At 43.6% G+C, this 14,909-nt stretch overlaps 1 protein-coding gene across 1 annotated transcript in view; it reads right to left on the bottom strand.

Annotated features, from left to right (window-relative positions):
* Positions 1 to 14,909, bottom strand: part of EFCAB6 (EF-hand calcium binding domain 6) — a 257,461-nt gene that overhangs the window by 141,575 nt on the left and 100,977 nt on the right. The window lies entirely within an intron of this gene.

The raw sequence follows: 14,909 nt of genomic DNA on the forward strand, positions 1-14,909 counted from the left end.
TGTGCCCCCAGCAGGCCCTGACTGGGCTGGGAACACGATTCACATTTAAATCAGGTCTACAGCTTTGGCCATGATCTGCGGCTATTGCAACTAGTAAGCTGGGGCTGTTTGTGTGATTCGAGACAAACCAGAAAAATCAAAGTCTGCTCATACTTTTCATCCAGGGGGAAAAGGACCAATCCAACTGAGGAAATTTAAAGGGACAGTGGGAAACAAACTGAAGTTGCCTTAAGACTGCAGTGGGCTTCCCGGGTGGTGCTCAGGGTAAAGAGCCTGCCTGCCAATGCAGACAAACGTCAGAGACGAAGGTTCAGTCCGAGCTGGGAAGATCCCCTGGAGCAGGGCACGGCAATCCACTCCAGTGTTCTCGCCTGGAGAATCCCTTGGAGGGAAGAGCCCAGCAGGCTGCAGTCCACAGGGCTGCAGAGTTGAACACGACTGAGTGGCTTAGCACACAGGCACACACACACACACACACACACACACACACACACGACTGTAGTGCTACCATCTCAACCGAGGTTTACATTTGCACCCATCCACCCAACTGTCCATCCATTCATACATCCTCGTGTGGCGTCAAGCTACCATCTTTTCTCACTTGAATCTTACTGGTCTCCTTGTACCTATTGTTGCCTTCCACTGAAATGTTTTCACACTCTAATCAGCCTGCTCTTTTTGAAATGCAAATGTATCACTCTTTTGCTTAAAATCTTTCCACAACTCCCCATTACTCTTAGGACAAAAATTACAGTCCCTCAGTAAGCGCGGCCTGCAGAGTTTGACCCTATTCACACCTCCAACTTTACCCCGTACCACGCTGCCCCTTGCTCCCAGCTCCTTAGGTTCCTCACAGCGCTCGTACTCTTCTTGCCGCAGGTTCCTTAGACTCGCTGCTGCCTTTGCTAACTGCCACATTCCCCCTGACTATCTCCCACACTTTAGGTAGTTAACTCTGCTGCTCTTGCAAGCCTCAACTTAATCATCACTCTCTCAAGGAAGCCTCCCCTTATTTCCCTAGGCAGGGCTGTTTGCCCTGCAGCTCCATGCCGCTATCCTTTATTGCATTTATCACCACCTAAGTATCAGAATCAGCAGCAGCTAACATTTGTACAGCACTTCAATTATGATTACTTTATGCCAGCTAACGCTTGATTGGTTATTACTTCTGCTCTTAGCGCCATGTATGGGGTCATGAGAAAGAGAGCGACTGATTGACTAAGTGATTTCATCAGATTTACAACAAGTAGGTTGCGACAGTGGTTTAATGCCTTGCTATTAACATATAAAACAAAGTTTCATCTTTCCTACTCAAACTTTCTTTTCCAGACTTCAAGCACTGTTTTGATACAGTTTGCTAATGCTATATATTTTCACCTTAAAAAATTAAAAAGTTAAAAATTAATTTTCTATGTTGGAAACATTCTGACTACTATTAAAAATATGATCAGCTACATATATTATGTTTAGGAAATTACCTTGCTCTTTGGGAAAAATATCAATCTATATACTACAGAAAAATAAACTCAAAAGAGATTAAAAAGTTAAACATAAAAACTAGGACCATTGAAAAAAGAAAAAAACTAGGTGTATATTTATCTGGTATTTGAATGACAATGGATTTTTAAACAAAACTTAAGAGAAGAAATCACAAACTTATTTAATTACATCAAAATAATAAATTTCTGTATATCAGAAATATTAAAAGTTTGAACCAAACAATAGACTTACAAGGTTATCTTTCATGATGATGCATAACAAATTGTTAATATTTTTAAAACATAAAGTGCTTTACAAATTAATATGAAAATATTAACTTGACTTCCTCCAGTAGTGGTGGAGTAAGATCCTTCTGGATCAATCCTCTTAGAGATAATCAAAACGAGCTCTGAGTGTAATGCCAAAAGCGGCTACCTAAAAGCACTGTAGGGGTTTCTCTGGTGGCTCAGCTGGTAAAGCATCTGCCTGCAGCGCAGGAGACCAGGGTTCCACTCCTGGAAAGGAATGACTACCCACCCCAGGATTCCTGCTTGGAGAGTCCCATGGACAGAGGAGCCTGGAGTCCATGAGGCTGCAAAGAGTCAGACAAAACTGAGCAACTAAGCATGTCACACAAAAGCAACTAAAGAGTGAACTCTGGTGGGAGATCTATGCTGAGAAGAGAGGAGATGTGAGGATATTTCCAGTGCATCTAACCCAGGCTAGGGTACTGTAACATGAGGGATAGCAAAGGCACCAGTAGGAAAAAAAAAAAAAGTGGTCTTTGTAGCTTAGAAAACTATAAGGTTAATAAGCCCAGATAAATTACAAACCTAGAGAGAAACAGAAATCCTAGAAAAAAGAAGGGACTAGAGAGAGATCCCCAAATTCTGTCCCACCACATTTCTGGCTGGTTTCTGAATCTCATGTGATCAGGACCTACTAAAAAGTGTAGCTGAACACAAAAGGTCTGAATTAAAATCACAACTGCCACCCAGAAACAGAATATGCAGCTTCAGTTCAACTAAAATAAGTGCCTACCGAAACAAAAGAAACAACACTCATTGAAAAATAATTATGACAGAAGTTAGAGTTCCCAGGATTTAACATTCAAACTTTCTAAGACAGAATCTAAAATTGCAGGAACATGAAAAACCAGGAAAATGAAACATTAGTAAGGAGAAAAACAAAGTCAATGGACAGGAATCCCAAATAAGCCAAATGGTGGTATTATCAGATAAGAATTTTTAAAGCAATGATTATAAGCATCATCAATGATATAAAGGAGTCAAAAGATAGGAAATCTCACAGAGACGTGGACATAATAAAAAGAATTAGGCAGAAATTTTAGAATGATGAAAATACTACCTGAAATTTTTAAAAAATCACTTGATGGAATTAACAAAATTATGGAGAAGACAGAGGGGAGAAGGAGTGAATATAAATACAAATCAACCAAAACCACCAAATATAACAAACACAGAATACACATATATTTATAAAATGAATAGAGCTTCAAAGACATAAGACAGTCTTATATACATGTAATTGCAGTCACAGAAGGAAAAAAGAGAATAGGGTATGAAAAAAAAAATCTTGAGGATATAAGAGCCAAAATTTCCCCCAAATTTGATTAAAATACACATTTACAGATTTAAGATGCTCAATAAACACTAAGCAGTAGGTGCCTGAAACAGGCCACGCCAAGGCACGCCACAGTCACAAAGCTGAGAGTCAGGGCAACAAGAAAGTCATCACACACAAGAGGACGACTGCTTAACAGACAACTTCTCATTCTAAACAATGGAACCAAGAGGAGTGGAACAGAACAGTAAAGTGCTGGAAGAAAGAACGGTTACACAGAGCTGTCAGTCTAAGAAAGTATCATTCCAAAATGCAGGAGAAACGAAGACTTCTCTAAATAAGAGAAACCTGAGGGAATCCATCTTTAGTACACTTAGTTCAGTTGCTCAGTCGTGTCCGACTCTCTGTGACCCCATGGACTGCAGCATGCCAGGCCTCCCTGTCCATCACCAACTCCCAGAGGTTGCTCAGACTCATGTCCATCGAGTCAGTGAAGTCATCCAACCGTCTCATCCTCTGTTGTCCCCTTCTCCTCCTGCCTTCAATCTTTCCCAGCATCAGGGTCTTTTCCAATGAGTCAGTTCTTCGCATCAGGCAGTCAAAGTATTGCAGCTTCAGCTTCAGCATCAGTCCTTCCAAAGAACACCCAGGACTGATCTCCTTTAGGATGGGCTGGCTGGATCTCCTTGCAGTCCAAGGGACTCTCAAGAGTCTTCTCCAACACCACAGCTCAAAAGCATCAATTCTTCAGTGCTCAGCTTTCTTTATAGTCCAACTCTCACATCCATACATGACTACTGGAAAAACCACAGCTTTGACTAGACAGACCTTTGAAAGCAAAGTAATGTCTCTGCTTTTTATTTTATTTTATTTTATTTTTTTAACTTTTTTTTTTTTAATTTTAAAATCTTTAATTTGTCTCTGCTTTTTAATATGTTGTCTAGGTTGGTCATAGCTTTTCTTCCAAGGAACAAGCGTCTTTAAATTTCAAGGCTGCAGTCACCATCTGCAGTGATTTTGAAGCCCCCCAAAATAAAGTCTCTGACTTTCCATTGTTTCCCCATCTATTTGCCATGAAGTGATGGGACCGGATGCCATGATCTTAGTTTTCCCAATGTTGAGTTTTAAGCCAATTTTTTCACTCTCCTCTTTCACTTTCATCAAGAGGCTCTTTAGTTCTTCTTCGCTTTCTGCCATTAGCGTGGTGTCATCTTCATGTCTCACGTTATTGATATTTCTCCCGGCAATCTTGATTCCAGCTTGTGCTTCATCCAGTCCAGCATCTCTCATGATGTACTCTGCATATAAGTTAAATAAACAGGGTGACAATAGACAGCCTTGATGTACTCCTTTCCCAATTTGGAGTTAGTACACATATTCCTCAGCACAGGAAGTTCTTCAGGCTGGACAAAAATGATAGCAGATGGAGACGCTGGCTCCTCAGAGAGGAATAAAAAGAGCATCAGACATAACTAAGATGAAACGGAAGTGACGTTGCTCAGTCATGACTGACTCTTTGCGACCCCATGAACTGAAGCCTACCAGGCTCCTCCGTCCATGGAATTTTCCAGACAAGAGTACTGGAGTGGGTTGCCATTTCCTTCTCCAGGGGATCTCTTTGACCCAGGGATCGAACCCAGGTCTCCTGCACTGCAGGCAGATGCTTTACCTTCTGAGCCACCAGGGCAACCCAAGATGAAATGAAATTTGTTGAAAAACACAAATTACCAAAAATGACCCAAGAAGAAACAGAAAACTTGAATAGTTCTATATTCATTTTTAAATTGAATTTGTAATTCAAAACAGTCCCCTAAAGAAAACCTCAAAGCTAAATGGCTTCACAGATGAGCTCTATGAGGCATTTAAGGAAGATGGTAGCAATAGTGGGGGCAGTAACAGTGCCGGCAGCAGTAGCCGTGACGCCAGTCAGAAAACAGACGAGCACACTTCCCAGGCCAGTGCTGCCCTCTCAAAACGCATTTATAAGAAAAGACAACTTGAGACACACCAGCACTCATGAAGAAAAGATACCAAAAAAACCTTGACAAATTTTAGCAAATAAAACTGAACCGTATATAAATGGGATAATCTATCAGGGCCAAGTGGGGTTTAATCCCAGGATGCAAAATTGGCTTAGCATCTGAAAATCAGTCCATGTAATTCACAATATTAATGGAATAATGGAGAAGTACATGATCATCAGAATAGATGCGGGAAAACATTTGACAAAAATCAACATACACAGTTTTAAAAATTCAGCAAAACAGGAATAGAAAGGAAATCCCTTAACCTAATAAGGGCATCTACAAGAAACCCATGGCTAACATCGCTACAGTTTAAGACGGAATGGTTTCTACCTACAATCAGGAACAAGGCAAGGGTGTCTAATCCCACCGCTTTTGCTCAGCATTGTACTTAATGTCCTTATTGTCATACTTAATGTCCTACCTAGTAACATGTGGCAAGAAAAAAAAAAGGCATACAGACTGCAAAGGAAGGTGCAAACTTGCCTTTACTTAGAGGCACAATGACTGTCTATTTAGAAAACACTAAGGAATCCACAATAAAAGTATCAGAACAAATTAATCAGTGAATTTAGTAAGGTCACAGTGTTGTAAAGTCAATAACCAAAAAAATCAGTTGTATTTGTTAGTATTAGCCATGAAGAGTGAGAAAATGAAAAAAATTTTAATTGATTTATATTAGCATCAAAAAATAAAAATATTTAGGAATACATACAATATGTGCAATATCTGAGCATTGTAAACAACAAAATCTTGCCTAAGGAAATTAAAGACCTAAATGAACAGAAAGATGTACCATGCTCATGGAATGGAAAACTGAATATTATCAAAGTGAAGAAAATCTTCCCAATGTACTCAGAAAAGTGGCAAATCTGCCCAATTTACTTACAAAATCTTAGCAAACTTGCTTTCCTTCTTTTTTAAAAAAACGTATTGACAAGCTGAATGAATATATAGGAAGGCAAAGCACCTTGAATAGTCAAACAATTTTGAAAGAAAAGAACAAGTGTAGGGGACTTTTTCAACTTAATTTCCAGACTTAACTCTTTAGCTACAGGAATCAAGACAACAGTGTGGCACTGTTTCAAGATGTATTCTTACAGCTTCTGGAAGAGGACAGAGTCCAGAAACATACTGACACGTATGCGGTCAATTAATTTTTGACAAAGGTGCAAAATAATTCATTAGGGAAATGATCACCTTTTCAACAAATGAATATCTGTGCAGGAACAGAATGAACCTTGACCTCACGTCATACACAAAAATTAACTAGAAATGGGCCTAAATATAGGAGCTAAAATTACTAAGTTTCTAGAAGAAAAGATAAAGCAAGATAAAATCCTTGTGCTATTGGGTTAGGCAAAGATTTCTGAAAATGAATTCCCCAAAAATTACCCATAAAAATTTTAATGGATAAAATGTACTTCATCAAAACAAAAATACTTCTGTGCTTCAAAAGACCAAGTTAAGAAAATGAAAAAGCAAGCCATACTGAAAGAAAATATTTGAAAAATACGTATGTGACAAAGAGCTAATATCCAGAAGACATAATGAACAGCACAAGTGGTAAAGAACACACAGGCCAATGCAGGACACAGCGGGCAACTGAACATGCACAGATCGATAACAGGAAAAGAAACCGTCCTGTAAAAAGAGACAAACGATCTGCAAAAGAAGAGATGCAGATGGCCAATAATCACATGAACAGAGTCTCACAATCATTAGTCATCAGAAAAAATGAGAGTTAAAAATAGAGATAGCTCTACACAAACTAGAATGGCTAAAATTAGGGAGAGCGGCAGTACCAAGCTTCGGTGGGGAAGTGAAGCATCTGGCTTTCTTACATAGTGCTGGTGGAACTACAATTGATACCGTGACTTTGGAAAGTGGTTTGACAGTGTCTCATAAATTTAAAGATCCACTCATCATTGTTGTTGCTGTTTAGTCACTAAGTCGTATCTCGCTGTTTTCCGACCCCCTCTGGACTGTAGCCCGCCAGGCTCTTCGGCCCATGGGATTTCCCAGGCAAAAAAACTGGAGTGGATAGCCATTTCCTTCTCCTGGGGATCTTCACCCAGGGTTCGAACCTGAGTCTCCTGTATTGGTAGGCAGATTCTTTATCACTGAGCTACCCAGAAAGCCCACACTCATCATACAACCCAGCAATTTTACTACGAAGTATTTTACCCAAGAGAAATAAAAACATGTCCACACAAAATGAGACCTGTATGCGAATGTTAATAGCAACGCTTTCTACAATGTCCCCAAACTGAAAGCAATTCAGCTGTCTATCAGCGGCTGAGTAGATAAACAAATTGGGGAAAATCTATGGGATATTCCCCACCAAACTGGGAAAACACTATGGGATGCTACTCAGCAATAACAGTTAGTGGGACATTTAGATGGGCAGCAACATGGGTGAATCTTAAACCTTGGAAAGTGAAAGAAAGAGTAGTCAAACACAAAAGACCACGTATCCCATTCGTGAGAACGCCGAAAAATAACCAGACTACAGTGACAGGGGCAGAGAGCAGACCAGTGGTCCTGGGGCTGAGAGGTCAGGGGAGGGACTGCTGTCAAAGCGCAGGAGCACACCACAGGGCGACGGAAGCGTCCCATACGTTTACCAAGAGAGTGGCTACTAGATACACACGGTTGCCCAAACTCGTTAAACTGTGTGGGTTAGTCACTCAGACGTGTCCATCTCTTTGTGTCCCCACAGACTGTAGCCCGCCAGGCTTCTCTGTCCACGGGATTCCCCAGGCAAAAATACTGGAGTGGATTGCCATTCCCTTCTTCTGGGGATCTCCCCAACCCAGGGACCAAACCCAGATCCCCACATTGCAGGCAGGTTCTTCACCATATGAGCTACCAGGGAAGCCCATTAAACTATACACTTGAAAAAGAACTTTATATGACTTGTACTGGGACCAAAATATTTTTAAAACACAGGAAATGGTCAAAGGACCTGAGCAAACAGTTGTTCATGAAGGAAGTTACTGTTAAACGTGAAACACGGGCCAACTCAACGGCAAGCAAGGTCATATCAATCAAAATAGCAACCAGGCACCTGTCAAATTAGCAAGTATTTAAAGACAGCAATGTTAAATGCTGGCGAAAAGCACTCTCATGAACCTCACCCCTGAGAATAAATCAACATTTTTCTGAAGGGCATCTTAGCAAAATGGAATGTAAACCTTGGAAGCATTCAAAACCTTTGACTTAAGGGCTGATAAAACATTAGGCAGCTGTTAAAAATTAATTTCAAAGGTTTTTTTAATTAACAACAACAAAAAATCCTCCTGATGTAATATGCTGTAAGAAAACAGAACATAATTTATTTCTCACATGGCATCAACTATGTTAAGCATGTGTACATGCACACACATAAAAATTCTGGAAGGAAATAGACCAAAATATTAATAGTGGCCATCTCTGGCCATTACAATTACAGGTAGTTTTTCTTTTTTATCGTTTTTTCTATTTTCTAGTTTGAGCCTGTACAGCTTTTATAATCAACATGAATAAACATAATTTTCAAAAAATAGAGCCAGCAGATAATTTTGCTAATCACACGCATAACCGTTATTAACCAAAGTCACAAAGGTGGATATTGCTGGGTTTTTTAATTCTTAAAAATGCCTCCGGGGACTTCCCTGGCAGTTTAGTGGTTGAGAGTTAACCTTCCAATGCAAGGGGTACGGGTTGGCTTCCTGGTCAGGCAGCTAAGATCCTGCATGCTTCAGGGCCAGAAAACCAAAATATAAAACAGCAGCACCATTGAAACAAATTCAACAAGACTTTAAGAACGCCCCAGGGGCTCCTCTGATTTCCTCAGGCCCCTGTCCCTCTGGATTCTGATGCTGGGAGTCCAGTGTTATTCCTAATCTTTCTTTCCCACCCCATGAAGCCAGGTGGGGGTCTTATAGCGGCATGTGACTCATCTCTGGATTAGCGAGAAGAAACATAAATTTGTTTTTCACATTCAGGATGAATAGATAGTGGCTCCAGACTAATGATAATCTCTGAAGAACCAAAGTGCCAGCATGGTGTGTAGGTCAGAGGCTTATGGAGGTGGTAGATGGAGCCGACTCAACGGACATGAGTTTGAGCAAACTCTGGGAGATAGTGGACAGGAAAGCCTGGCGTACTGCAGTCCATGGAGTTGCAAAGAGCTGGACACAAATGAGCAAATGAACAACGACGAGCTGGAGCTCAAGTGCACTTTACAGCGGCTCCAGTAAGAGCATCGACTCATCCCATGGTTGCTCCTCCAGGTTCAGAAAATATAATTGGAGTAAGTATTCTTAGTCATTGCAGAATCCTCACATTGGTTTTGCTCTCTGTGGAATAAGGGCTCTGATGGTAGGAAAGGCCAAGGAGGAGACCCCACCCTTCATAAGAGTGAACAAAAAGTAACACCACTTCTGTGGGGTAAGTGTAGACACTGTGCCACTGGCAACGTGTAGAGATGAAAGTGAGAGTGAAGTCGCTCAGTCGTGTCCGACTCTTTGCGACCCCATGAACTGTAGCCTACCAGGCTCCTCCGTTCTTGGGATTCTCCAGGCAAGAATACTGGAGTGGGTTGCCATTTCCTTCTCCAGGGGAACTTCCCGACCCAGGGATCGAACCCACCTCCTGCATTGCGGGCAGACACTTTAACCTCTGAGCCTAGAGATGAGGGGTGGGAAAAGGATTGATTTCTACAACCTCCTCATTGAAATCACCTGGCCACCCATGCAAACACTACTAATACTTGGGTATTAGAAACTGACCAGATTATTGCAAATGTAATCAGGTGATGATGGCATTCACGTGTGCAAATCCACAGAGTCCCTGGCATCTCGAATGCAGCTATGGATATTTCATACTAACATCCTAGGTTTCGTGTGGGGACTTTGAGCAGCTCCCGCCTGGGGACACAAGGCTTTCATCTCTACAAAGGACCAGGGCTTTCATCCCTCCAAGGCTGCCAAGGCTGAGAATGGCCAGCGCCAGACATGTCCGTCCAGATCCACTCTCTGCCCTCCTCCCCACTGTACAGCATCCTGATGACCTGCTCCAACTGGCCCGTCGGGCCTCTGGCTCTCAGATGGGCTGGCCAGTGGGAGGCGGCAGCAGGCGAGTGGATGGCAAGAGGAGAGAGCAGGCTGGCTGCCACCCAGCCCCTCCCTGCTGGGCTGAGCATGGCTCTGGCCACACTCCTGCTGAAGGCCTTATCTGCTCTCGGGTGGCTCCCTCCTTCAGCCACCCTTCTTGCTCCTCGCACTAACTCCTTCCTCTCTTGCCCCTTCAGACCTAGGAGAGAGAAATGCTTTCCCTTCTATTGATTGCACATCTCGTCCTGCCCTCACCAGGGTAAAAGTTCCTTCAGTAAACTTACATGCCACCTGTTTTCTGCCTGGACCCTGCCCAGTGCACTTCCAGACGAAAAAGCCCACAATCGAAGAAAGAGCAGCTCCCTCACACCAAAACCTCCTTGTGTTGCCTGCTGTGAGTCACACCGTCCCCGCTCCCAGTCCTGGCGATTACCATCTCTCCTCCATTCCCACTGGTTTGCCTTTTCTAGAATGTCACACAAATAGAAGAGATCCTAGACGTGTGGGTTAAAAAAGGTTTGGGCAATAACTGGAAACATGTCCCAGGGTATTGCTTCTACACTTCATATAATTTGGGCTAAATGGCTTGTTTTTTGTTTGCTTAGCTCTGCCAGGCTACTGATGTTCCCAGCGTGGATGGGAAATTTCTCACCAGGAGATGCTTCTGAGTGGGGACCTGTTCACATGATGGATGGATGAAGCCCAGGCTCTGGTGAACGTGCAAGTCACAGCATTTATTCCATCCTCTCAACTCTCCTGCAAACCTCATTCTTCATATTTAAACACTGGTTTGGTTTTTAATAGATCTATTTTATATAAAAGATTAGGCGACAATGAAAAGCACAGCATGTTAGTAATAAAGGTCAAGATATCGGTTCAATTACAGCCTACCATTACATTAAAATATATATATGAAAAATAGCTTTTAACATCCCTAACATATTATTTGGATCAAGATTTTATGTCTCATTACCAAGCTGTTAAGAGTTTTTAATTTAGGTCCTAGATCTGGAGTATTTTTTAAAAATAAACTAAAAAAAAAAGCCTATTTTTTTCTTCTTTCCATTTTTAAACGTGATAGGAGGATAATTTCTGAAATCTTTTTGTAGGGCACGAGAGTTTAGATTTCATTTACTTCCTCCTTTATTCTTTTCTGTATTGTTTGCCTTAAAAAAGGGATGAGTTTTAAAACTTTATCTCTCAATTTCAAGTGCAATAAAAATGGGTTTGTGTGTACACATTTACATGAATTTATCACACATGTAGATTCACAGAACCACTGCCCCACACAGAACCCAGGACTGCCTCATCCTCCACAGCCTCCCTGCTGCTGGCCCTCTGGAGTCAGGCCCTCCCCCACCCCCCATGCTGGAGTGATGAGGGTCTCCTCTTGCCCACCATCAGCTAAGTAGACCCCTAAGGTAGGAACCTTCGAGACTGGGTTCTTTCACACAGCACGTCTCTGAGAGTCATCCATGCGTATCAACAGTTCTTTCCTTCTTGTTGCTGAGAAATAGTCTATCGTGCAAAGCAGCTTGCTGATCCAATCACCTGCTGAGGTGCCCTGGGCTGGTTCCAGTTTGGGGTGATTATAAACAGAGCTGTCAACAGTCATGTACAGGTTTCCCCTTAAATCATTGTTTAAACACAAAACTCATGCAGAATATGTCCAGTGCCATCGTGGGCACATCCTGGTACGTTAACAAAAAGTCTAAGCCTAAATTTAGAAGACGACTCATGGCTTCTTGTGATGCTCAGAATAGAAACATCGAGAGGAATTAAAGAGTTCCCTCTAGCGACACCACGTGTCCCAGCCACCTTCTGGGGGGCCTGAGGGGAGAGCAGGGAGAGCAGAAGTCAGTACCCCCGCCCCTGCGCCCAGCACCCCTGCCACCCCAGAGCCACCTGCCGGGAACACTAGTCCCTCCTCTCATTCACGAGCCCACTGCTTTCATGGCAGAAGCAGATTCTCCCTTCTCAGCGTAGAAGGTGACGTAATCAGGGGTAAGGCCTGCAACAGTCACTATGTAAACTCAAGGAACAGATGAGAAACAGAGAACGGTGGCAGCGCAGGCACCTCCATGTGCTCTCCCAAGGTTTAACAGAAAACATGAGGGCTGTCGGATGGCCAGCTGTAGACAGAACCTTGGACAGAAACGTCCCGGCACAAAAAGACTGGCGGGAGAGAATACAGAAAGACACATTAAACCAAATTATGGATAGAGTTAATGGCACAACGTGGACATTAAAAACAAGGGGAGGGAAAGGATTACATAAAAAGTGGTGGTGTAAATAAATTATCTGTTTGGAAAAAAAATATTTTAGTAGGGACACCCACCTTATTTCAGGAGGGACTGAAGTGTTTTGTGTTCAAAGAAATGGAAAAACAAGCAGGGTAGAAAAGAGTTTTTATCAAGCCTAGATGAGGATGGTAACTGGTAGGAGCAACAGAAGACGCCGCAAAGGGCAAAGATGAGTGCATCTGATGATGTTGGAATGAATGTAAACTTCGCAACAATGAGGAGTCACAATGAAAGGGAAATAGCAAGCTGGGACAAACAGCTGCAGCACCCATGATGCAAAAGGGTTCTCTGTGAATAACGAAATAATTATAAAAAATTATTAAACCAAAAGGTGATGAAAGTGACTTGAAAAACCATCCGTGGGGCCATTGACCAATTAGGACCTGAAGGGCATTCTGGGCTCATGGAACATCCAACCTCAGCAATCCCTCCAAGAGACATAAATTAAAGCAATAAGGGGGTTACCGTTTTACACCTCTTGGGTCATCAATATTTTAATACAATGTTAATATTAGCACTGAAAAGAATATGAAACCGGAACCCTCACACCACGTTGACAGCAATGTAAGTCGCTGCTATCTTCCAAGAAAACAATTCTTGGCAATTCTCATAAAAATTCGGGAAAGCATTCACACTGCAGGTGAATAAGACTTTTAGAAATACATTCTGAGGAAAGAAGGTGCCGGCCAAGGAGGAAGCCGTGTGCCTGAAGACGGGGTCTCTAGGTGGAGTCCCCCCACAAAGCCTGTCTGCGACCTCCTCGCTTACCACAAGCCCCAGTCCCTGCCGGCCCTGCCTGCCTCCGCCACAGGTCTCCACCCTCCTGTTCTCTTGTCAACTTGGCTCCAGGCACTGGCTTCTTCGAGTTCCCAGAACAGGGCTCCTGGGGCAGCCCCCCAACAGGGCCTTGGCCCCGCCCCGGAGGCTCTGCCCTGGGCTGCTTTCCCTGACCTCACTCGTTCAGAGAGGCCCCTCCAGGTCAGCCACCGTAGAATGGTCTGAGTTCCCGTTTTTCTCCGTTATGTCCTTGCCAACCTCTCCACTGCCTTCATATACCTCGCTCAGTCGTGTCCAACTCTGCAGCCCCATGAACTGCACAGGCCATGGGATTATCCAGGCCAGAATGCTGGAGTGGGTAGCCCTTCCCTTCTCCAGGGGATCTTCCTAACACAGGGATCGAACCCAGGTCTCCCGCATCGTGGGCAGATTCTTTACCAGCTGAGCCACCAGGGAAGCCCAAGAACTCTGGAGTGGGTAGCCTATCCCTTCTCCAGGGGATCTTCCCAACCCAGGAATCAAACCGGGGTCTCCTGCATTGCTGGCAGATTCTTGACCAACTGAGCTCTCAGGGAAGCCCTAGAGCCTTCATTACACTGCACATTTTATTTCACTCCGTGTGTGTTTGTTGACATCAGTCTCCCCGCCAGCAGGTTAAGCTCTTCGAGGGCAGGGATCGTGCCTTTCTTAGTCCCCAGCAAGTTCCGAGGCAAGTGCTCAGGAATTGCTTGGTGACTGACTGATTAAACAAAAAATGCATGCAGAGCTAAAAGGAAGCTAAAGGCTTAAGTGGCGGTGACATACAGGGCGCCGAGAAGGGAAGGAAGTGCTGTGGTCGAGATCCGTTCTCTGTCTCTCATGCCTCGCCTTTCCAGGTAACCCTGAGGTGCCCTCCAACGATTCAGAGTTTCGCAGGACAAGCTTCCATCAGCCTCAACCCTACGTCCCCGGAGAAAAGGATTTCTAGTTACCTGGACAGAAAGCTGGGTAAACTGAAAACAGTATTCCTCACCCAGAGGTCGGTCTACACATACCACTTCCAACTGAAAGGAAACAGGGGTCCTGGGAGAAATGGCTGACTCCAGGTGTGGGCAAGAGACGCCCCAGAAGGGCCTGGGGCATTCCCTGACACCAAGGAGTGCTACCCAAGGACTTACGAGGGTCACCCAGCAGGACTCAGAGCCAACACGAAAAGGCTCCCCTGGCCAAGACAGGGCAAGCTGAGTATCGAGGGGAATAATAACTCTGATAAATTGAAACACACCAAATATGTCAACACTCATGAGTTCATAATCACATATTTTTTTCAAGAAGAATCACTCATTGCTCACTTCTAGAGGATGCTGGGAACACAACTCATTATTTTGAAAAGCAGTAAGCGAAGGGAAAGAACCAAGCAGCTGCTGCCTCTCTACACTGCGTCTCACGGTTACCAGACGGTGGGAGAGGGGAAGCTCTCATTACAGAAGCACTCCGGGTGAGAAGCGGAGAAAAGAGACACACAGAGTGTCACCGCTTCACAATCCCCAGTGATCTGATGGGCACAGGGATGATCAGCACAGCTGCTGACATCACAAGGAGAAAGATGGGCAGCGCACGCGTGCTTGCTGCCACCTGGGAAGCATTCTTGCCCCCAGAATTGA

This window comes from Capra hircus, chromosome 5 (assembly GCF_001704415.2).
Source record: "Capra hircus breed San Clemente chromosome 5, ASM170441v1, whole genome shotgun sequence".
NCBI classification, from domain to species: Eukaryota; Metazoa; Chordata; class Mammalia; order Artiodactyla; family Bovidae; genus Capra; species Capra hircus.